The sequence below is a fragment of the Oryctolagus cuniculus genome, chromosome 19, assembly GCF_051225735.1.
Source record: "Oryctolagus cuniculus isolate XC-2025 breed Fujian yellow rabbit chromosome 19, ASM5122573v1, whole genome shotgun sequence".
Classification (NCBI taxonomy): Eukaryota; Metazoa; Chordata; class Mammalia; order Lagomorpha; family Leporidae; genus Oryctolagus; species Oryctolagus cuniculus.
In genome coordinates, this window is record NC_142885.1 from 1,346,339 (window position 1) to 1,370,778 (window position 24,440).

The 24,440-nt window shown below is 44.8% G+C and overlaps 1 long non-coding RNA gene and 1 pseudogene across 2 annotated transcripts in view; one reads left to right on the top strand and one right to left on the bottom strand.

The window, feature by feature from the left end:
- The first annotated feature begins 3,097 nt into the window (after positions 1-3,097).
- The window catches only part of LOC149120273 (uncharacterized), a 37,021-nt gene continuing 15,678 nt past the window's right edge, over positions 3,098-24,440 (top strand). The window contains exon 1 of one of the 2 annotated variants that reach the window (XR_016226064.1): positions 3,098-3,183. This is a non-coding gene — a long non-coding RNA (uncharacterized LOC149120273). Of the gene's footprint in view, positions 3,184-5,441; positions 5,585-24,440 lie in introns of those variants that run through there. The other variant, XR_016226065.1, reaches the window with a different exon arrangement.
- On the bottom strand, positions 6,732-7,574 carry LOC149120274 (protein-L-histidine N-pros-methyltransferase CARNMT1 pseudogene; annotated as a pseudogene).

The following is a 24,440-nucleotide window of genomic DNA, read 5'->3' on the forward strand; positions in this document are numbered from 1 at the left end:
GGCCTGGAAGAGGAGCAACTGGGACAGAATCCAGCATTCTGACCAGGACTAGAACCTGGTGTGCCGGCACCGCAGGGGGAGGATTAGCCTGTTGAGCCACAGCGCCGGCCAAGAATACTTTTTAAACCAGATCACATCACAACAAGCCCATCATTTCAGCATCTTTCTGTTTTCCTTGTTTATGAAAATGATTTGGGCACTGCTGCTATAGCAGTAGTTGACATTAAAGTCAAATAAGAATATTATGTTTGAAACAGAGGAGAGGATTTAAGCTTATCTTTCTAAGAGATTTATGAAAATATACTCGGCAGACAGAAATTGCATTGTCATCAAATTAGTTTTCTAAGCTCAAATTTAATTAAAATGAGACACTTCTACAACTGGTTCAATCAACAGAGTGTAAAGAGATTTTGGAGGGGCTGGCACTGTGACACAGTGGGCTAATGTCCTGGCCTGAAGCACCGGCATCCCTTAAGGGCACCAATTCAAGATCTGGTTGCTCCACTTCCGATCCAGCTCTCTGCTATGGCCTGGGAAAGCAGTAGAAGATGGCCCAAGTCCTTGGGCCCCTGCACCCATGTGGGAGACCAGGAAGAAGCTCCTGGCTCCTGGCTTTGGATCAGTGCAGTTCCGGCCATTGCAGCCAATTAGGGAGTGAACCAGTGGTTGGAAGACCTCTCTCTCTCTCTCTCTCTCCCCCTCTCCTCTCTCTATGTAACTCTGAATTTCAAATAAATAAATAAATCTTCAAAAAAAGAGAGATTTTGAATGGAGCACACAGGAAATAAATACAGTACCACTCGAGCAAATAACCAACACAACAGTTGTGTGTCTGCTGTTGCTGGTGATGCTTCTCAAATATCTTTAACGACTTCCGGATGAATTGGCTTCTGCTGGTGTGAAGCAGGCTCGTCACGCCTGGCTCACACTTGCAAATTTAGTTCTGTAAGAACAAGAGCTCCCTCTTGGGGAAAAGACCTTAATTCATTTATTGAGGCTCCACTTCTATAACTGACACACTTCCTACTAGGTGCCATGTCCAAAAACTGTCCCGTTGAATAATTAAAGTTCCAAACCATGAACTTTTTTTCTTTTTCCCAGAATGCAAGTCCACCATTTCAGCTGTTTTCATGAAAGTGTAAGTTGCAACTCTTTTTTTTTTTTTTTTGACAGGCAGAGTGGACAGTGAGAGAGAGACAGAGAGAAAGGTCTTCCTTTGCCATTGGTTCACCCTCCAATGGCCGCTGCAGCTGGCACACCATGCTGATCCGAAGCCAGGAGCCAGGTGATTCCTCCTGGTCTCCCATGGGGTGCAGGGCTCAAGGACCTGGGCCATCCTCCACTGCACTCCCTGGCCACAGCAGAGAGCTGGACTGGAAGAGGAGCAACTGGGACAGAATCCGGTGCCCCGACTGGGACTAGAACCTGGTGTGCCGGTGCCGCAGGCGGAGGATTAGGATATTAAGCCGCAGCGCCGGCCCAAACCATGAACTTTTAATGGACACTTTGAAACCACAGTGCTATTTAAACCTTATCAGGTTTTTTTTTTTTTTTGGTAGAATAGTTTCCTGGGTGACTTTTGTGATACCTCTCAACCAAGGGATAGGATACGTGTATACAATTAATACTTTCCCACACATTGATTGTACACTGGAGATAATATAAAGGGCTGATGTCAGTCTCAAACATCAAGTGGATTCATGGGGTGATTAACTGGGGACTGTTGACGGAGGCCCATGAGAATGTCACTTAAGTAAGTTAGTTGACCCTCGCTGCCTGATAGATGGTGACAAACAGTTAACAATGCATCTGGTTACATGAAATGTGTGAGGTCTGGAAAACCTTGGGATATCAAAGTCACATAAACAACACAACCTTGATCTGACTTGCATGATCCAGGCAGGGGCTAGTCATAGTTGTAAAAAGCACCAACATATCTCCTGGGATTTCTAGCTTCCCATCCTTATTAATCCTATGAGAAAGCATATTCTCACACTGGCGATTTTACCATACAGCTGTGTATGTTGGGGACCTCTTGACCAAAGGAATAAGATGCTTCTCTGAGAGTTCTTTACCACAAACCCAGATTAATAGGAGAGATACATGAGGGAGCAACATTGTTTTCAGTTTGGTTTGTATTGACTGCATAGTCAGATACTCATGATTCATTTAAGGTGCACTCACGTCCATGTTTCGCTTTGTCTACATTGTGTAGCTTATGCTAACAGTTTTGGCAAGAAGGCTCTGCATTGCTTTGCTTGGAAGGTCAGGCGGACATGCAAGAAGGGCTCGCAATCCCTTTTCACTGTATTTCTTCTGAGCAGAAGCCAGGTGAATTGGGTTGAAGTGATAGGTCTTTTCCCTTAGCAGAAATTCCCACCTGGATCTATTCTACTGGGAGGGGCTCAAAGCCAATGTCATGACACCAAGCACCTCCCTGCAGCTGAGGGCATTGGGTTCTAGTCACAGCTATGGCTACAGATGGCTTTTCACAATGATGTAGCTGACAGACAGCAGTATGTGATGGCTGAAGAACTACGTGGGAGATACCACATAGTTCTCAACTTCGGGCTGTGGATTGGCCTGGAGCTGACTCTTTCGAGCATTTGAGATTAGAACATTCAGATTGCTCTGCTCCTGATTCAGCTTGCCACTATGCAACCAGGATGCAGCAGATGATGGCTCAAACACTGAGTATTTGCCACCATTTGCAGGACCAGATGGAGTTCTGGGCTCCTGGCATTACCCTGATTCTGCCCAGGCTACAGTGCTGATCTAGGGAGTAAATCAGCAGGCCAAAGACACATTCTTTCCCCAAATTGTGTGGCTTTGCCTTTCAAATACATTCATCTTTTTTAAAAAAATCACTGAAATAAAACGTGATTGACTTTTTTAAAGTAAGACTGCTGGGTTATGTGCACCTGAAAGCTTTTAGGCAAACAGATGAAACAAATGCCAGGAAGATTGTGACCTCAGCCAGTTGTAACTCAGGCAATGAGGATTCTAACTCAAAGACTGTAACTCAGCCAATGAGGAACCAGGGGAGGGATCTGCATGCTAGGTAATAAATAGGTCGCACTAAACTTCCCCTCATGTGCTGGCCTACCAAGCATGATGTCTTGAAGGCAGATAATCCAGTCTCAATTTTGGTGCACTTCCAGATTCCATCGCTTGACTGGATGGGTGAGGCTGTTTCTCTCACACAGAGGTGCCTTAAAAATCAACAGTTGACAAAGGCAGGGCCATCTGTGCTGAGTGTGTGTGCATTCATGAGTAAGTAGGAGTATTGGATTCCCCCTTCTTTGCGTTTCCTTGGTGGAGAAGCCATTGTTGCTCTTGTTTAAGATTTTGAAATTTGAGACCCATGCCTGGAAAGTTACTTATTCTGCATGCAGGGCTGTGTTCATTAGCCCTCTGGGATGGAGGGTCTGATTGCTCCCCCAGTAATTTTCATCAGAATGAGGTTCCAGGCCTCATGTAGGAGGACTCCTGGGCCATTGGGCATGGTTTCAGGGCTCATTTAGGGACTATCATTATCTGAAGTCAGCTGATAAATGTGAATTCTTTGTTTCTCCAGCCTTTTGATTTGTTGTAAGCCAGATACCAGACTGGATAATCTACACAACGGTTTATTCTGGTTTATGGTTCTGGGAGCCAGCATTTCCAAGGTCTGGTAGTTAGAGCTGGTGAGACTCTGAGGCTGTCTCGTCTTGTGGCAGAGTCAGTGGAGGGCAGTGAAGGGAACAACACAGAGGGGTAGTCCTTGCTTTATTCCTACTCACTTTTGTGATAACAAATCTGATTTGGAAGAGAAAACACTCCTGGGAGAAAAACATGAATTCATTTATCCAGGGTCTACTCAAATGGCTGACTCAATTCCCACTATCTACCACTCCCTAAATCCTTCCCATTGAGTAATCAAGGTTCTAACCTGTGTACTTTTAGCAGACACTTTGAACCCATACCGTTACTTAACCATTATAAGATTTTTGTAGAGAAGCTTCATGGTTGACTTTTGTGACACCTCTGAATCAAGGGAGAGGGGAATTTCACGTGAATGCTGACTCTGCTCACATTGCTTCTACTCTGAAGTTAATATGAAGGTCTGAGGCAGACACTTAGCATTCAGAGAAACAACATGTGCATTCCGTGTGTAAATAAATTGGAGAACATGGACATAGGCCGATGAGAATGTCACTTCTGTAACTTAGTTGACCCTTGCAGCCTGATAGATGACAAAAGATTAACAAAATGCATCTGGCTGCATGCAATGTGAGGTCTGGAAAGCCTAGGAGATACCAAAGTCACATTAGCAAACATTGCTTTGATCAGATGTGCATGATCCAGGCAGGCTAGTCATTAATTGTCAAAAGCACCAACATATTTCCCAGAGTTTGTAGCTTCCCATCCATGCTTATCCTAGGAGAACAGCATATTCCCACTCGGGCAGTTTTATCATACAGGTGTGCATGTTGGGGGCCTAGTGACCTAAGGAAGAATAATATCCTCTCAAAGAGTTCTCTACAGCAAAGCCCTGTTGATAGGAGAGATTCATGAGGGAGCAATATTGGTTTAGGTTTGGGGTTATTGACTGCATAGTCAGATACTCATGATTCATTTAAGGTGCACTCCTGTCCATGTTTGGCTTCGTCTCCACTGTGTAGCTTATGCTAACAGTTTTGGCAAGAAGGCTCTGCATTGCTTTGCTTGGAAGGTCAGGCGGACATGCAAGAAGGGCTCGCAATCCCTTCTCACTGTATTTCTTCTGAGCAGAAGCCAGGTGAATTGGGTTGAAGTGATAGGTCTTTTCCCTTAGCAGAAATTCCCACCTGGGTCTGTTCTTCTGGGAGGGGCTCAAAGCCAATGTCATGACACCAAGCACCTCCCTGCAGCTGAGGGCATTGGGTTCTAGTCACAGCTATGGCTACAGATGGCTTTTCACAATGATGTAGCTGACAGACAGCAGTATGTGAAGGCTGAAGAACCTGGGTCCCTGCCACAAAGGTGGGAGATGTCCACCTGGTTCCAAACTATGGCCTGGCCGGGACCTGACTCTCTTGAATATTTCAGATGTGAACACTCCATTTGCTCTGCTCTCAATTCAGCTCAGTGCTGTGCAACCAGGATGCAGCAGATGATGGTGCAAATACTTGGTATTTGCTACAATTTGTAGGACACAGAAGGAGTTTTGAGCTCCTGGCTTTAGCCTGATTCTGAAATAAACCTTGATTTATGTTTTAAAGTAAGACTGCTAGGTTACAAGCACCTGAAAGCTTTTAGGCAAACAAGATAAACAGGAGTATAGTGGCAAGAACCAGTGAAGAGAATGCAGGACAGCTTGTAACCCCAGTGTTTCAGCCTGTGAGGAAGCAGGGGAGGGATCTCCATGCTAGGAAATCAATAGTCAGCTCTAACCACCCCAGGTATGCTGAACTACCACGCTGGAAATCTTGCAAGATTGTTAACCAAGTTTCGATGTTGGTGCATGCACTTCCTGAACCCATCACTTGACTGGATGAGTGAGGTTGTTCATCACACAGATGAGTCTATGAAGCATCAGTCAACAAATGCAGGGCCATCCACGGTGAGTATGTGTCCCTAGAGAGACACACACACACACATGTGTTGGCCTTCATTACTTGGCTGTGGTTTCCTGTACTAAACTGAATTCCAAAGACGCCCAGAAATGAGGACAGGCAGGAGCCCCCATTTCACTGCTGTGGGTCCTGAGGAGCTGCCTTTGGATGAACCTTTTGTGAGAGTGAGAGTTGTTTGGAGATGGCTGCCCATGTCTACTCTGATACCTTCTTCCTGTATTTGGCCCTGGTTGGCCCAGTGATATTTTTGGTCATCTTGGGGTGAGGGAGGAGGGATTGAGGTAAACTTGGGGGCTCAGGCTTCAGATACAGCTCTCACTCCAGAGTTTTACTCCTTCCGCTCACCCTTCAGGAACTGTTTTCTCTTTGGTCATTTGCCTTTTCAGTCTCATCATTTTCCTGCCCTCTAGTATCCCCTTCTCTTGGCTCCTTTTTTACCTCTTCTCTCTTTCCAGCCCCCTTCTTCCTGCCTGACTATGCATATCAAGGATTATGACTATGAATGCAAAAACTCTGCCTTAATCTTGTTTTTATTTTTTATTTTCTGTGTGGTCATAGTATGATAGTTAATTTTACACAATGACTGGATTGGGCCACCGAGTATCCATACATTTGGCCTAGCCTCATTCTTGATGTGTATATGTGGGTATTTCTGGCTTGGTTTAACATCTGAAGAGCTAGAATGTGCAAAGAAAATGGCCCTTCCTGGTGAGGCTTGAATAGAACAAAAGGACAGAGCAGTCTGTAATCAAGAGGTCACACTCCTTCCTTTACTGTCTTAGATAATTGACATCAGAATATTCTGGATAGTGTTCTAGAATTTGATGAATGACTCTCCTGGGTATCCAGATTGGGAAATGGGCACACATGAAGGTTTCTGCAGCAATGTTTGATCTTTCCTTCATAGGACCTCTGCCTCCACCTCTATTTGAATATGCTCTAGTCCTGGGTGTCTTCCACATACCACACTTGTTTAAATGCCTTTGGGAGGTGGCTCAGGTGCCAGTTTCAGGGGTTTTCAATGTCAGCCTCTGTCCCTCCCACATGCACACCAGCTGTGACATTGCAGACTTTTTCTGAAACTTTCATCTGGAAAAATTAACAGTCTAGATGCATGCAGATTACATACTCTCTTCATAGAACATTTGAGGGAACTAAGGGCAAGGGATGAAGTTTGTTAATTTCAGAGCATCTTTCTCGTAGAAACCTCAAAGAAAAGCACAAAAGTGTCCATTCCTTTCCTTGACACTCACAACCTAGCAGAGATATTTTCCAGACCAATCTTTCTAGTCTAGCACCATGTACCAGAATATTTGTTTTTGAAGGATCCCATATCTTGGAAAATTTAAAAAATATTTTTATAATGATTGGCTGGTATCAGGAATCCCATCCTGCTTCGCCAGTTTCACTGTAGTCTCACAAAGTCTCTCAGTATGGATTTTAACTTTCATGTGAAGTGTAGATGCTGGCGAAACCTTTCCATTCTTTCTGTATTCTCCATATCCTTTATTTCCAAACATATTTATAAAGTCAGTTCACAATGGTCAGTAGCATGTCTTGATTAGGATCAATGCAGTTTGAGATCTTGTCGAAGTTAGGATATTGAGGAAGCAGTTTCTGCTGATTAACTGGAAGTGATCAAAATTCTCTTTCTATTCAGTGTGCTAACTCTTACATTCTGGGGCCATAGTGGCTGAGAGCATTCGTGATCTTCCAGAAGTGCTAGTGCTCCAGCCTCTCCTTTTCCTCCTCCATGCTGCTCAAGGCAGCAGAGGACATCGCCATGGCTGATCCCCAGTGCAGGGTGGAGAACAGTGATTCCACCGCACCACTTCCAGCACAGCTGCCGCTGCTTTCTGGCCAGCAGCCTTTGGCAGCTGAGTGGCAGGAAGCTGTGCTAAACTCCTCTGCTGCATCCCTGCCACCATCCTTGGCTTGGTGGCAGCTGCTCCGTCCTCCTCTTGATGGTGCCAACATGGACCTGCTGCAAACTCAGTGCACATTTCACTCCCTGCTCTCCTCAGTGCTGCCTCCATGCTGGAACCCCTGAGGTGCTGAGGGATCCTTGGCATTCCCCACAGGGTTAAAGGGCTACACAACACCTTAGTAAGAGTTGGCCCAAGGCACAGTGACAGGATTTGTGCACGTATTACCAAGAAATATTCCCAAGGTCCTGTACTCTGATGTGCCATGGGCACAATTCCTGGGGCCAATGGCAATGGAGATCTTCCCACGGCTGCAGGGGCTCTTGTATGCCACTCCAAGGCTTCCCAAGATACAGATCAGACATCCGGCATAAGCCTGGTGGGTCATCTCTGGGCATCAAGCTCAGCAAAGCAGAGCTGCTTCCATTCATACTCTCCCATTGGTCCCTGGACCAAAGCAGGTGGGTCTAAGGAAGACAGGGCAGGGCTGGTCCCAGGCACCTGAAGCCATCCTTTCTAGTCTGTGATCTGACTGGAGCTTAGCTGTCTGACCCTGCCCACTTTTGCTTTCTTGTCTGCCAGTTGCAAACTCTATTCCTGCCTTTACAGGAGAGAGAAGCTGTGGTCTAGCTTCTTATGCAAGTAGATGCAGGACCCTGAAGTGTGCCTCAGTGAGATGCATGCGCCTAACCTCCTGTGAGCACACTTGTCATTAGACAAACATCCTGTCATCCAGTGTTCCCAAACATGAGTATTTCCTTCTCCCTGCTTGCCTTGTTCTGGCTTTGATCCCTTACCTTCCTGCCCTTGAGTTCTCATTTTTGTTCCCCTAAAACAATGCCCTGGTCCCCTTTACCTCATTCCACCTCTGACTATGTAGACATGTCTCTGGACTTCAGACTTAATGGATTAGAATTCACTTGCTCTATCAAGCATTTAACACAATCATAACTAGGGTGCTGTGTTGTGGAGCAGCAGGCTGGGCAGCTGCTTGCAAAGTCAGCACCCATAAGGTCATGAATGTTAGTACCTGTAACCCCACTTCCTATCTAGGCTCCCTTGGATAATGCCTGGCAGGAAAGCAGAAAATTGTCCCATTCCTTGGGTGCATGCCTCCCATGTAGGAGACCCAGATGGAGCTCCATGTCCTGGCTGTGGCCCGGCCCAACCACTGCTGTGGTGGCCATTTGGACAATGAACCAGAGGATAGAAGATGTCTGTCTGTCTCTCAAGCTCTCTCCCTGTCTTCTTTCCCTGTTACTTTGCTTTTCAAATGCTAACAAAAATGTACATCTCTAAAGTTACTCACCACTAGCCTAAGCTCATACAAAAGAGGAGCCCTGTTTTATTAACCACAGCATCTGTAGTGCCAGGGACATCTCTGTCCTTTCAAAAATGGGTACAAATGAGAGACATTCTTCTTCTAAAGATTTATTTATTTACTTGAAAGAGTTACACAGAGAGAGGGAGAGGCAGAGAGAGAGAGAGGTCTTCCATCTGCTGGTTCACTCTCTAGTTGGCTGCAGTGGCTGGAGCCATGCCAATCTGAAGCCAGGAGCTTCTTCCAGGTCTCCCATGTGGGTGCAGGGCCCAAGGACTTGGGCCATCCTCCATTGCCTTCTGGGGCCACAGCAGAGAGCTGGACTGGAAGAGGAGCAGCTGGGGCTCAAACTAGTGCCCCTATGGGATACTGGCACTGCAGGGGTTGCCTTTACTCACCATGCCACAGCACTGGTCCTGAGACACGTTGTTTGTAAACCTGGGCCATTGTCTGTCCCAGATTGCAGAAAATGTGGTGAGCGATAAGGACTGTGTCATACACATACCTGATGGGATGCATTCAGCCTCCCAGCCCGCATTTGTGGTCTGCCTTGTCAGGCTGTCCTTAGTACGCGCCATCTGATAATCCCGTCAGATTCTCAAGTCCGTGTATTGAGTGTACAGAGTCTATATTGTGCCTACTATTTCTGGGCCTCTTTCTGGAAGGGGTGATATGAACTGGAGTACGCATGAGGAAATAAAATTATAGCTAGTTGGCTGGCACCATGGCTCAATAGGCTAATCCTCTGCCTGCAGCGCCGGCACACCGGGTTCTAGTCCTGGTTGGGATGCTGGATTCTGTCCCGGTTACCCCTCTTCCAGGCAAGCTCTCTGCTGTAGCCCGGGAGTGCAGTGGAGGATGGCCCAAGTGCTTGGGCCCTGCACCCCATGGGAGACCAGGAGAAGCACCTGGCTCCTGCCTTCAGATCAGCGCAGTGCAGCCGTCGCAGCAGTCATTGGAGGGTGAACCAACGGCAAAGGAAGACCTTTCTTTCTCTCTCTCTCTGTCTCTCTCTCTCTCTCTGTCTCTCTCTCTCTGTCTCTCTCTCTCACTGTCCACTCTACCTGTCAAATAAATAAATAAAATTATAGCTTGTTCTTCACACCTTCGTACTCTGAGGCCTATATTTTGTTTACTATCTTCCCTCTCCAGTCTCCTGAGAAGCTCAATGCAGATGACAGAAGTGCTTCCTGACTAGGAGGCAGATTTGAACTTGAGCATGGTCTAATCAAGTGAGCAATGTGAAACTTTCTCAAACCGAAAAGAAAAACAAGGCATCTGCTAAAGACATCCTCACAAAATGTATATAAACTACACTTGTTACTTTTGCATGTTGATTCATGTATATGTGTTCATTTAAATGGTGTAGCAGGTAGCCCACATTCTCAGATTGCCCTCCAGTCTCTCCTCACCTGAGGAAGAGGCCAACGGTGGGGATCATGAGAGCAGTTGTGCCCAGCAAGCCATTATCACTGACTCAATATTGCACCCCCTTCTCATGTGCAGGGAAATTGGCAAACTTGTCTTTCTTATACTCTCGAGGTCTGTCCAGCTTGAAGTCACCTCATTTTAAAATCTCAGGATGAGCTGTGGAGGGCATGCCAAGGCAGCAATGCAGATCTGTCTCCCAGAGAGTCTACTCATGGGGGGTGGGCCTGAGAAGCTTCTGTTTGCTTGGTTTGGGATAGTACCAAGGAGATCTGCGGATGGAGACCTTTGAGTAGGGGCCTCATGCTGTCTCTGGTTGTCTTGAGCAGAGGGAAGTAGAGGTTGGGGAGAGAAGTAGAAGGTGTAGAATATTGCATGACATGTTTAAGCTGTTCTGAATTGTGGAGAGGCATCCTCCAAGATTCTGGGCCCCCAGGCACCTCATCTCTCTCTTGCTTCAGCCTCCTCATGGCTCTGGGATGGACAGGAAAAAAACAACTCACTTTGCTCTTAGCAGATGACCCTCTTCATGAACTAGCTATGCACTGCAAAAGGAGAGGGGGTGAAGAAAATGAATTGAAATATTTTGACACAAATGGATCTATGGTATCACATCATGATACCAAGAACAACATCCCACATTGTCTGCTTCCACTGATTATTTTTTAAAGATTTATTAATTTAAAAGGGACCATGGACCATGACAGACAAAGGAACACACATACACACACACACACAAGGGGGGGTGGTGTAAAGGGTTAGGGAGGGAGGGAGGGAGAGAGAGAGCTAAAGAGGTAGAGGCAGAGGGAATAAAGGAGGGAATGAGGGAAGTCTTCAACCCACAGGTTCAACCAGAGCTGGACAGAATTCAGGAACTCCATGGGGATCTCCCAGGTGGGAGCCAGGGACTCAAGTCCTTGAACCATGGTCTGCTGCCTCCTAGGGATGTTAACATGGAGATGCTTGGAAACAGAGCATCTGGGACTTGGTCTGCCATTCTGATGTCAGCTGAGCAGCAGAAGCCTAACTTGCTGTGCCACAACACCCACTCTGATTTTTTTGTAAAGTTTTATTTGAAAGAGATTGATTCAGAGACAAAGAAGATCTTCCACCTGTTGGTGCCCTCCCTGAGTGACTGAAGTGATTGGAGCTAGGCCAATCTGATGACAGGAGATTCTTGTGTGTCTCCCACAAGGGTGCAAGGACCTAAATACTTGAGATTCTCTGACTTGCCCAGGTGCATTGTGGAGCTGGATTGGAAGTGGAGCAGCTGGAACTTGAACTGTCCAAATGGCAACATTACCTCTATGCTACAGCACCAGTCCCATCCATAATTTCTTTTTTTCCCAAAGAAGACTTTCATTTAAGGAATACAAACTTCATGCGTTTCATAAGTACAGCTTTAGGAATATAGTGATTGTTCCCACCATACCCACCCTCCCACCCACTCTCTCATCCCACCTCCTGCTCCCTGACCCATTGCCAGTCCCATTTTCTACTAAGGTCCATTTTCAATTAACTTTATACACAGAAGACCAGCTATTTACTAAGCAAAGAGTTCCATAGTTTGCACCAAAACTGTTCTTCAACAGTTGAGACAAGGACTGTTCAAAGTCTTTTCATCTTGAAGTTAATTTCACTTCATTTTTTTAGAAAATTAACTTTAAAGATGCTCTGAAGAATGATACATTTTTTTGTGAGCACCTAGACATAATAACTCCTAGAGGTACTGCATGAGAAGTTAGTGCACAGTGACTCCTGTGTTCATTTAACAGTTGAAACTCTTATGTGTAATGTCAATGACCACCCGAGGCTCTTGACGTGAGCTCCCTAGGCTATGGAAGCCTTTTGAATCCATAAACTCCATCAGCATTTAGACAAAGCCATAAGTAAAGTGGAAGTCCTCTCTTGCATTCAGAGAAAAGTACCTCCTTCTTTGACCACTTCTTTCCACTGAGCTCTCGCCCACGAAGGTCCTTGTTAAACATTTTTTGCACAGTGTCTGGCTTTTGATGCCTGAAATGCTCTTGTGGACTTTTCAGACCAGGAAGACTTAAAGGGCCGATTCTGAGGTCAGAGTGCTACTTAAAGGGATTGTCTATAAGAATCTACTCAGATTCTGAGTCTGCTGTGTGGACTGCTAAACATGTTGATACATCCATTCTTTTTTTAATTCTATTATCAGACCTTTAATCCTATCCATGTAATCAATTTAACACTTAAGATGATATATTTACCACCAATTAATGGTATTTGAGGTCTCATGGCAAGTATTTAAACTGTAAGTCCGTAGGAAAGTATGCAGAACTATACAGCTTTAGAGTTAGAAACTTCACATGCTTCATAATTACAACTTTAGAAACATGGTCATTCTTCCCACTGTGCCCACCCTCATGCCCATACTCCCACCCCTCTTCCTCCTCTTATTCCTACTCTTACTTCTTACTGAGAGCTATTTTCAATTGACTATATACACATATGTTGAACTCTGTTAAGAGTTTGACAAATAGTATATAAAAAAAAAACGTTCCTCAACAATAAAGACAAGGGCTGTTAGAGTCATTGCCTCTCTTCAGATTTCCTTTTAGGTGTTCTATTAGTTATCACAGATCAGGGAGAACAAATGGAGTTATCCCTTTGGAACTGGCTTATTTCAGTAAGTATAATGTTTTCCACATTCATTCATTTTGTTGTAAATGATCAGATTTCATTTTTATAACCACTGTATAGTATTCCATGGTGTGCATATCCCATAATTTCTTTATCCAGTCTTCAGTTTATGGGCATTTGAGTTGCTTCCATGACTTAGCTAGTGTAAACTGAGCTGCAATAAACATGGGGGGGTGCAGATAACTCTTTCATATGCTGATTTCATTTCCCTTGGGAAAATCCCCAGGAATGGGATGGCTGGGACATATGGTACATCTATATTCAGATTTCTGAGCTATCTCCATACTGTCCTCCACAGTGGTTTTATCAGTTTACATTCTCACCGACAGTGGGTTAGGGTACCTTTATCCTCACATCCTCCCCAGCATTTGTTGATTTCTGTATGGAAGCCATTCTTACTGGGGTGAGGTGAAATCTCATTGTGGTTTTGATTTGCATTTCTCTGGTGGCTAGTGATCCCGAGCCTTTTTTTCTGTGTCTGTTGGCCATTTGGATTTCCTCTTTTGAAAAATGTCTAAGTCCTTTGCCCATTTCTTCACTGGGTTGCTTGCTTTGTTGTTGTGGAGTTTCTTGATCTTTTAATATATTCTGGTTATTAAACCTTTATAAGTTTTATAGTTTGCAAATAATTTCTCCCACGCAGTCATTTGCCTCTTCAAATAGTTGAATGTTTCTTTTGCACTGCATAACTTCCCAATTGGATATAACCCCATTTGTTAATTTGGCTTTGATTGCTTGTGCCTCTGGGGTCTTTTCCAAGAATGGTTTGCATGTTCCAAAGTCTTACAGGGTTTCCCCAATGTTCTCTAATAATTTGATCGTATCGGGTCACAGATTTAAGTCCTTAATCTATGTTGAGTGGATGGTTAAGATGTAAGGTAGGGATCCTGCTTCCTACTTCTGAATGTGGAAATCCAATTTTCCTAACACCATTTGTTGAAGAGACTGTCCTTGCTCCAGGGATTGGTTTTAGATCCTAGGTCAAATATAAGTTGGTTGTAGATGCTTGGAATGAATTCTGGCAATTCTACTCTGTTCCATTGGTCTATCCATCTGTTTTTGTACCAGAACCAGGCTATTTTGCTTACAACTGCCTTGTAGTATGTCTTGAAATCTGGTATTGTGATGCCTTCAGCTTGGTTTTTGTTGTATAAGATTGTTTTAGCTATTTGAGGTCTCCAGTGTTTCCATATGAATTTCAGCATCACTTTTTATCCTTGGTATTTGATTGAAATTGCATTGAATTTGTAAATTACCTTTGGAAGAATGGACATTTTGATGTTGATGCTTCTAATCCATGAACATGGCAGATTTTTCCATATTTTTTGGTATCTTCTATTTCTTTAATGATTTATAATTCTCATCATAGAGATCCTTGACATCCTTGGTTAAATTTATTCCAAGGTATGATTTTTTTGCAGCTATTATGAATGGAATTGATCTTAAAAGTTCTTTCTCAGCCGTGGCTTTGTGTATTCAAAGGCTGTTGATTTTTCTGAATTGACCTTATATCCTGCTACTTTACCTAACTTTTCTATGAGGTCCAATAGTCTTTTAGTGGAGTCTTTTGGATTCTCTATATAGAATCATGTCATGTGCAAATAGGAATAATTTGACTTCCTCCTTCCCATTTTGTATCCCTTTACGTTATTTTTCTTGCCTAATGGCTCTGGCTAAAACTTCCAGGAATGTTTTAAATAGAAATGTTGAGAGTGGGCATCCTTGTCTGGTTCCATATCTCAGTGGGAATGGTTCCAACTTTTCCTCATTCAATAGGATGCTGGCTGTGGGTTTGTCATAAAATGCCTTGAATGTATTGAGGAATGTTGATTCTTTACCCAATTTTCTTAGAGTATTCATCATGAAAGGGTGTTGTATTTTATCCAATGGCTTCTCTGCAGCCATTGGATCACATGGTTTTTGTTCTTCAGGTTGGTAATGTGATGTTTGACATTGTTTGCTTTGTGAATGTTGACCTATTCCTGCATACCAGGAATAAATCCCACTTGGTCCAGCTGAATGGTCTTTCTGATGTGTTGTTGGATTCAATTGGCTAACATTTTTTTGAGGATTTTTGTGTCTATGTTCATCAGGGAAATTGGTCTGTAGTTCTCTTTTTCTGTTGCATCTTTTTCAGGTTTATGAATTAAGGTGATGCTGGCTTCATAGAATGAATTCGGGAGGATCCCCCCCCTTTCAATAGTTTCTGAATAGCTTGAGAAGGATTGGACCTTCTTCAAATTCCTGTTAGAATTCAGTAAAGCCATCCAGTCGTGGGCTACTCTTTGCTGGAAGGGTCTTTATTACTGATTCAGTTTCTGTCTTGGCAATGATTTCTTAAAGTTGTTTTACTGTGTGGCACTTTGTGTCTCTACTTTTGTTTCTTCTGCTAGTTTTTGATGGATTTAGGTTCTTTTTTGCTTGTTCTTAAATATGTTCAAAGAATTGATTGATTTCAGATATTTGTTTTTTATTGTAGTTGCTTGTAGGTATAAATTTTCTTCTAGGCCCTGATTTCACTTCATCCATTAGGTGATTGTATTTTGTTTTCATTGCAATTAAAATTCTAAGTGTTTTGCAATCTCTTTTTGACATCTTTGTTAACCTACTGTGTGTATGTGTGTGTGTGCACTTCCATACCTGTGGCAAGCAAGATGTATTTAAGTCAGGATGCTCTTTCCACAGAGATCAGGAGGGGCCTCCAAGAGAGGAGAAAATTCTGGAAATGACAGATGGGTCCTTTAGTACAATTGAGTTGAGGTACAGGATTTCAGGTAACAGATGGTAAGGGCCCAACTCAAGCCTGGAAATGCAGTCCCCTATAGACTGCTCATGATAAAATACAAAAGCCGTCAGAAGTATGCAATAGTAAACTTATATTCTCATGATAAAACTACAGACCCAGGGGCTGGTGCCATGGCTCACTTGGTTAATTCTCCGCCTGCAGCGCTGGCATCCATATGGGAGCCAGGTTCTAGTCCTAGTTGTTCCTCTTCCAGTCCAGCTCTCTGCTGTGGCCCGGGAAGGCAGTGGAGGATGGCCCAAGTGCTTGGGCCCCTGCACCCACATGGGAGACCAGAAGCACCTGGCTCCTGGCTTCTGATTGGTGTAGCTCCAGCTGTGGCGGCCATTTGAGGGGTGAACCAATAGAAGGAAGACCATTCTCTCTGTCTCTCTGTCAAAAAAAAAAAAAACAAAAAACAAAACAAAACAAAAAAAACAAAAAACAACTAGAGACCCAGAATCATGGAATTGGCACTTATTTCTTGCTAATGGTCTTTTTCTTTTTTTAACTTTTATTTAGTAAATATAAATTTCCAAATTACAGTTTATGGATTACAGTGGCTTTTTCCCCACTATAACTTCCCTGCCTCCCGCAACCGTCCCATCTCCCACTCCCTCTTCCATTCCATTCACATCAAGATTCATTTTTAATTATATACAGAAGATCAATTTAGTATATGTTAAGTAAAGATTTCATCAGTTTTGCTAACGGTCTTGTCCATGCTTAAAGGGACATCCTCTTTCCCCATTTCAGTGGGGAACTGACCTAACTGTTCTTTCGAATACCTCCTCACATTACCACCCCCTCCCCATCCAGAAGAATGGATCCTAACTGCAGTTAGGGATATGGGGACTGCTGCCATACTGATGGCTTCATGCTAAATGGGGCACCCTTCAGGGACAGCAGTAGGGCATCCTTCTGAGTGCTGATCTAAGGTCCCCACTAGAAGGCAGATTGCCTCAGGGTGTCATCTGGAGTACTTCCTAGTGTTTGACTCTGGTTGTTTAGTCCTGGATAAAACAAAGCAGGTAAGGGAATTACTATCTCTCCCCTATTTCATGTTGACGTTTTCAATTGGGAGAGTTCACATTTGTGAATTCCAGGAATCTACCTAGAAGCATCAAGGTCAAAGACTAAGTGTTAGAGCTGAAGACATACTCTGATGTGGGATGGGGGTGTGCTCATTGGCATCTTATGGAGATGGGCAGATATGGTTCCCCAATTTTTTTGTTTTTACAATTTGAGTATAAAATATCTCAATTTGGATGTCTTTGAGGTTTATTCTGCCATGGATTTGTTGTGCGTCTTTGAGGTGTATGTCGCTCCCCCTCTTCGTGGAGGAACGACACAGGACCCTGCGCTGTTCTTTCTGCTGCTCGGCCCTCCCCGGGTTTGCTGCTGGTTCTTCCCGGGTTGGCTACTATCCCTTCCACCTCCGTGGAAGGGCAGTTCCCCCTGGCCACATTCCCCACTTCCGCAGGGGAGCGGTACACCGCCGGCCGGCTCTGTCGGGGGCTGCACGGGTTCCCTTAGATGTTCCCCATAGATGTTCCTGGTGCATGCCGTCTCTCTCCTCCTTTATAGTCCTCCTCCGCCAATCCTAACTCGGCTGCCCACACGCCGAGTACGCTGCTCTCCAATCAGGAGCAAGTCCTACAGTTTATTAGTTGAACTGGAGGCAGCTGTGCGGAAGCTGTTTACTTCTCTCCCAGCGCCATATTGTGGGAGAGCAGATGCATAGAATAAGTCTTAATTCCAGTAACAGTCTAGTCCGAGCTGCTCCCCACAGATCCCCCTTTCTTTTTATTTTTTTGGCGTTGATACGCGCCTGTCTTCGGTGTCCCGCAGCACACACTCTGCTCTACTTGCTAGAGTTGCCACAGGCTCTTACAAGTCCTATCCATCAGGCAAACCGAATCCGGGTCCTCTCTTCGCCATGTTGTGAGGAGGTTTTTAGGCGCTGATGCGTGCCTGTGTTCGGTGCCCTGCAGCGCATACTCTGCTCTGCTAGAACTGCCTGCAGGTGTTTACAAAACCTATCAGGCAAACCGAATCCAAGCCTTCTCATTGCCTTATTGTGGGGGAGACTTATTAGTGTTGGTTCGTGCCTATCTTCGGTGACCTGCAGCTCATACTCTGGTCGAGCTTTGCTGGCGCTTACCGCCTTAAATCAGGCAGACCGAATCCAAGCCTCCTAATTGTTGCATTGTGGGGAAGCTTTACTGATGTTAATTCGTGCCTGTCTTCGGTGACCTGCGGCTAGCCGCCCAGGTGCTCATCGCCTCACTAATCGGGCAGACCGAATCCAAGCCTTCTAATTGGCATGTTGAGGGGAGGCCTTATTTTTCTCTATTTCTCTATCTCCGGGCATTCCTACCTCTCCCATTTCACTTCTATCTGCCAACATTCCCATTTCTCTCACTCCACTTCCAAACTTCTGTTTCTCTTATCCCCGCAGCTTCCCGGCACCTCACCCCGCCGGCGGGTTCCCGGCTCTGCGCCGCTTCAGCCCGCGCGCCTCTCTCATCTGCGCAGCTTCCCGGCTTTGCACGGCTCGGCTTCGCGCGCTCCGCGGTCTCCACGCTTAACCCTTTCGCGTCTGAACCACGGCCTACGCCAGCCCCGTTCCCTATCTACTCACGCCCCGTGCTCTCTGCACGCGGCGGCTTCCGCGAGTAACACAGCGTAGCTCACGTGTCCGCCACTAGCATTCAATCTAAGTTCCCCGGGCTAGCCTGGCGAATTCAACCCAGCGTACGTCTCCGCCCCACAATTTGGCTTCCCGTCCTTTGCTCCCTGGGCTAATCAGAGGGATCCCAATCTGGCTTGCGTCTCAGCTTCTGGTTTCAACTTTTCGCCCCCTATTCCCGGGCTAACTTGAGAACCCCAAAGTGGCTTCCGTTTCCGCCTCGGCCTGCCCCCCGCGGCTTCAATTTCCCTAACATTTTTCTCTACCCGGTATGTTTCCCCAAGCTTTCCTCCAACAATACTCCTCCCTCATTTCTCCTGGCCTCTCCCCACAGTCCACGTCCGAGTCTGTTTGTTCTAGCTTTCACTTTCGCTTTCGACCTTAGAGATTTCTCCCAGCTTCCCCCCGTAGTCCGTATCCGAGTCTATGCCTAGGCTTTCAACAGCTTCCTCCGGCACCCTTTTCGTCCGGCTTTTCCCTAGGCTGTTTGCTAGTCTCTCTCTCCGATATTTTCCCTAGTTCTTCCCGTTTCTTCCCTCCTAAGTTTCATATCCGTCCTAGGTTTCTTATCCGAGCTAGGTTTCCTATCCGAGTCACGGCACCATTATGTCGCTCCCCCTCTTCGTGGAGGAACGACACAGGACCCTGCGCTGTTCTTTCTGCTGCTCGGCCCTCCCCGGGTTTGCTGCTGGTTCTTCCCGGGTTGGCTACTATCCCTTCCACCTCCGTGGAAGGGCAGTTCCCCCTGGCCACATTCCCCACTTCCACAGGGGAGCGGCACACCGCCGGCCGGCTCTGTCGGGGGCTGCACGGGTTCCCTTAGATGTTCCCCATAGATGTTCCTGGTGCATGCCGTCTCTCTCCTCCTTTATAGTCCTCCTCCGCCAATCCTAACTCGGCTGCCCACACGCCGAGTACGCTGCTCTCCAATCAGGAGCAAGTCCTACAGTTTATTAGTTGAACTGGAGGCAGCTGTGCGGAAGCTGTTTACTTCTCTCCCAGCGCCATATTGTGGGAGAGCAGATGCATAGAATAAGTCTTAATTCCAGTAACAGTCTAGTCCGAGCTGCTCCCCACAGTGTAGGCTCAAGCTTTTCCTCCACCTGTAACTTTTCAGATAGTGTTTATGTCATTATTGTTTCTGCTTCTTAAAGTCTCCTTTTCTTACGCAGCTTATCTCATACAAGACATGGTACATTTGATACAGTTTCACTGCTTTTAAACTCTGTTCTTTGATTATTTTTCCTCTGTTCCTTGCACTGGGACATCTCAATTATCTGGTACTTAGGCTCACTATTCGTCACACTCAAATCCACTTTTAAGATTTGTTGTGATTTTTGTTTTCATTTCAGTTCTGCTTTGCAGCTCTAGAATTTGTTTGCTTCCTGTTTAAAATTTGTTTCTTTGAAGACATTCTCATTTTGATCATGTGTGGTTTGTGTGTCAGGAGTTTGTATTGCTGCCATTAGCACTGCTGCTCACCTGAGAATGGAACATGGGGCAGGGATTTAAACTGCAGCAGCGCTTCCTTAAAGCTGCAGCTTTCTGTATTAACCCCTCCCCTGACTGCTCTAAGGTGGTAAATCCATCCCAGGTTCTAGAAACTTGATTCCTGTGGATTTTCTAGGTTTTGTTGCTGCGGGGGCACAATGGAGCACTAGATCTCCCTGCTTGGGAATTTTTAGTGATGTTACCATGAATGTACTTTTGATTACGAAAATGGGTCTAACGCGTGTGGCTGAGGTCATTCAGATGAGTGCAATCTGATGTCTGTTTTCACCCAAAGACTCCTTAACCCCTAGAAATGCATCATTAGTAAAAGATGGGCATTCCACAATGAGGATGCCTGGCCAGGTGACCCAGAGGCTCTGTGGCTATTGGGCAAAACATTTTTGTTTAGGAAACAAACTATTTTGAGCAGATCAACCTGTCAGATGAATTCAGGCCTTACATTCCAAAAATTCTATCACTCTATTCCCAAAGTCATCTCGGAATTTCCAAAGCATGTTAAACAGAATTGCAGTTCTCTCCAGACACAAATTCATGTTGAAGCTCAACTTCCCAGGATTTCAAATGTAAAGATATTTATTAGGCATTAGCAGAGCTGTTGAATTAAAATGAGATCGTTCAGCCATAATCCAGCTGGAGTGTTCATTGAAGAAAGGAATATCAGGACACACTCAGAGAAGCAGTAGGGAGCTTTGTGCACTGACGGCAAGCCAGGTGAGGACAGTGTGAGGAGGCAGCCATCTGCAAACAAGGAGAGAGGCCAGAAGAAATGATACCTGCCCTTAGTGTGCTCTTTGTAACCATTCCTTCAGAACTGTGAGGAATAAGCTCTTCTTTTACTTCGTTATAGGTGGAATTCTGCATTGAGTTCCCTAGAAAATTCATAAGGGCATTTCCTCTATCAAAACATGTTTCCCGTTTGGTCTAAAACATTCACAATGTGCACCTCATCTCACTGTGATTATTTTGGTTCTTGAACTTTGATTTTGATTGAAAGGCAGAATCACACAGATTTTCTGGTAGCCAGTTCACTCCCCAGGTGGCTCCAATAGCCCAGGCTGGCTCGGACTGAGGGACTGAAGCCCAGAGACAGGGGCATCATTCAGGCTTCCCACGTGGATTTCATTCAGAAATCAAGATTCTAGCTGGGGTGAGGTGAAACTCCATTGTGGTTTTGATTTTCATTTCCCTCATGGATAGTGATCCTGAGCATTATTTTTTTGACAGGCAGAGTGGACAGAGAGAGAGAGAGAGAGACAGAGAGTAAGGTCTTCCTTTTGCTGTTGGTTCACCCTCCAATGGCCACCCTGGCCAGCACACCACGCTGATCCGATGGCAGGAGCCAGGTGCTTCTCCTGGTCTCCCATGGGGTGCAGGGCCCAAGCACTTGGGCCATCCTCCACTGCACTCCCTGGCCACAGCAGAGATCTGGCCTGGAAGAGGGGCAACCGGGACAGAATCCAGCGCCCCGACCAGGACTAGAACCCGGTGTACCGGTGCCACAAGGTGGAGGATTAGCCTAGTGAGCCGTGGCGCCGGCGATCCTGAGCATTTTTCCATGAGTCTGTCGGCCATTTGGATTTTGTCTTTTGAAAAAATATTTCAGTCCTTTGCCAATTTCTTAACTGGGTTGTTTTGTTGTGGAGTTTCTAGATCTCTTTATATGTCCTGGTTATTCCTCTAGATTCGCAGGTGCACCATCCCCATAGATCACAGTTGGTGAACTCAAGAGGCTTCCATAGCCTTGACAGCTCATGATTACTGACATCATAAATAAGAGTGTCAATTGTTAAATCAATAACGGGAGTCACTGTGCACCTGCTCCCCATGTAGGATCTCTGTCCTTAATATGTTGTACTATGAGAATTAACAGTAAAACTACCAGTCGAACAGTACTCTATTTTGTGTGGCTGTGTGGGTGCAGTCTGTTGAAATCTTTACTTAGTATATACTAAGTTGATCATCTGCATATAAAGATAATTGAAAATGAATCTTGAAGAATGGGATGGGAGAGGGAGTGGGAAATGGGATGGTTGCAAGTGGGAGGGAGGTTATGGGGGAAAAAGCCACAACAATGCAAAAGTTGTACTTTGTAAATTTATATTTATTAAATAAAAAAAGAAAAAAATTTCTGTTGCTTCTGGATCATGTCCAGATTGCAGACTATGGTAGCAGAATTTAGGGACAGATTATGCCCCTCCTTTGGGTATACCTTATCTGTAGTTCTTGTATTCGCTGGCATCTGGTAGACACTCAATGTATCAATGTATTTTAAAAAGCATTTAGAATTAAATTTTAAAGTATTTTTCATTTTGTTAAGATTTTTGATATTCATAAAATAGAATATATCAATGGCCTTATCAGGGCCAATCTTAGTTGTAGACTGCAGCATTACCTTTGTTAACTTCTCCTTCTACTGGATAACATTGTCTGCTCAGAACTTATTTGAAAATCCCTACTTAGTTGCCAGAAGACTTGGCTGCAAAGAGATAATATTTAAGGCTTATGGTTAAATTGCTGCAGGTACCACTCAAAAATCAGCTCTTAGGTCAAATATCATTTTAGTAGCTGTCAGATTATTTGAGCCCTGAGAAAATAAGATGTAGGGCATTTGAATGTGATTTACTGGGAAAATTTCATGAAGACATCCACGGAGATAACTATTACTGTTACCAGAGAGACAACCCTATTTTTAGGATCACTTTAACACTTAATCCTATCTATATGTTCATTTTAACACTTAAGGTGGCATTTTTACCACCCAGTCTAATGGGATTTGGGGTCCCATGGCAAGTTTTTAAACTGTACCCTTGTAAGTAAGTCTATAGGAATGTATGCATAACTACAGCTTGAAAACTACAAACTTCCGGCCAGCGCTGCAGCTCACTAGGCTAATCCTCCGCCTTGCAGCACCAGTACACCGGGTTCTAGTCCTGGTCAGGGTGCCGGATTCTGTCCCAGTTGCCCCTCTTCCAGGCCAGCTCTCTGCTGTGGCCAGGGATTGCAGTGGAGGATGGCCCAAGTGCTTGGGCCCTACACCCCATGTGAGACCAGGAGAAGCACCTGGCTCCTGCCATCGGATCAGCGCGGTGCACTGGCCGTGGTGGCCATTGGAGGGTGAACCAATGGCAAAGGAAGACCTTTCTCTCTCACTGTCCACTCTGCCTTGTCAAAAAAAAAAACTACAAATTTCCTCCTCCCTCTCTTTATTCCCACTCTTGCTTTTTACTGAGACCCACCCTCAAGTGACTTTATATACACATGACTAGTGCTATGTTAAATAAAAAGTTTCAACAATAACTATGAAGAAAACCAAATAAAAAAACAAATGAAACTATTCCTCAACAGTCAAGACAAAGGCAGCTCAATTCGTGACTTCTTGAAGTGTCAATATCACTTCTACAGATTTGGTTTTAGGTGCTCTATTCTCACAGATCAGGGAGAACATATGGTATTGGCCCATTTGGTACTGGCTTGTTTCACTAAGTGTGATGTTTTCTAGATTCATCCATTGTGTTGAAAATGACGGATTTCATTTTTTACTGGTGTGTAGTATTCCATAGTGTAAGCAGATTCATAGAATGGCAGCACTCCTGCCTCAGAATCAACCCTTGGGACATTCGGATCTGGCTAAAAGGTCCATGAGAGTCTCACAGGCATGGAAAGCCATGACACCGTGGCAAAAAAACAATCTAAATGAAAGATCCTGGTGAACAAGACCCCAGCAGAAGGAACAGGCCATCAAGGAGAGAGGCGCCTTTCTCTGAAGGGAGGAAGGAACCTCCACTGTGCTATGGCCTGGACTAAACAAGTTCAGAGTCAGTGAACTCAAGGGGCTTCCATAGCCTAGACAGCTCATAGCAAGAGTCTCGGGTGACTGCTGACGTCATAAATAAGAGTGCCAATTGTTAAATCAACAACGGGAGTCACTGGGTACATGCTCCCCACGTAGGATCTCTGTCCTTAATGTGTTTTACTATGAAACTTAAAAACAACACTACTAGTCAAACAATACCCTATACCTTGTGCGGTTGTGTGAGTACAGCCTGTTGAAATCTTTGCTTAGTATATACTAAGTTGATCTTCAGTATATGAAGGTAATTGAAAATGAAACGTGATGAAGGGTGGGATGGGAGAGGGAGTGGGAGAGGGGAGGGCCACGGGAGGGAGGGAGGGACATGGGGTGGGGGAAGCCACAGCAATACAAAAGTTGCACTTTGTAAATTCACATTTATTAAATAAAAAAAAAACTATATAACAAAAAACTGAATACTTTACCCTTTTAGTATTTTTTATGTTCTACTTAAAACTATTGGTGGAACTCTGTAATTAATACACAATTACTCTTAGGTGTTTAATTAATGCTATAACTAGTGCTCAAATAGTATTTTACACTTTGTGTTTCTGTGTGGGTGCAAACTGTTGAAATCTTTACTTAATATATGCTAAATTGATCTTCTGTATATAAAGATAATTGAAAATTAATCTTGATGTGAATGGAAGGGGAGAGGGAGTG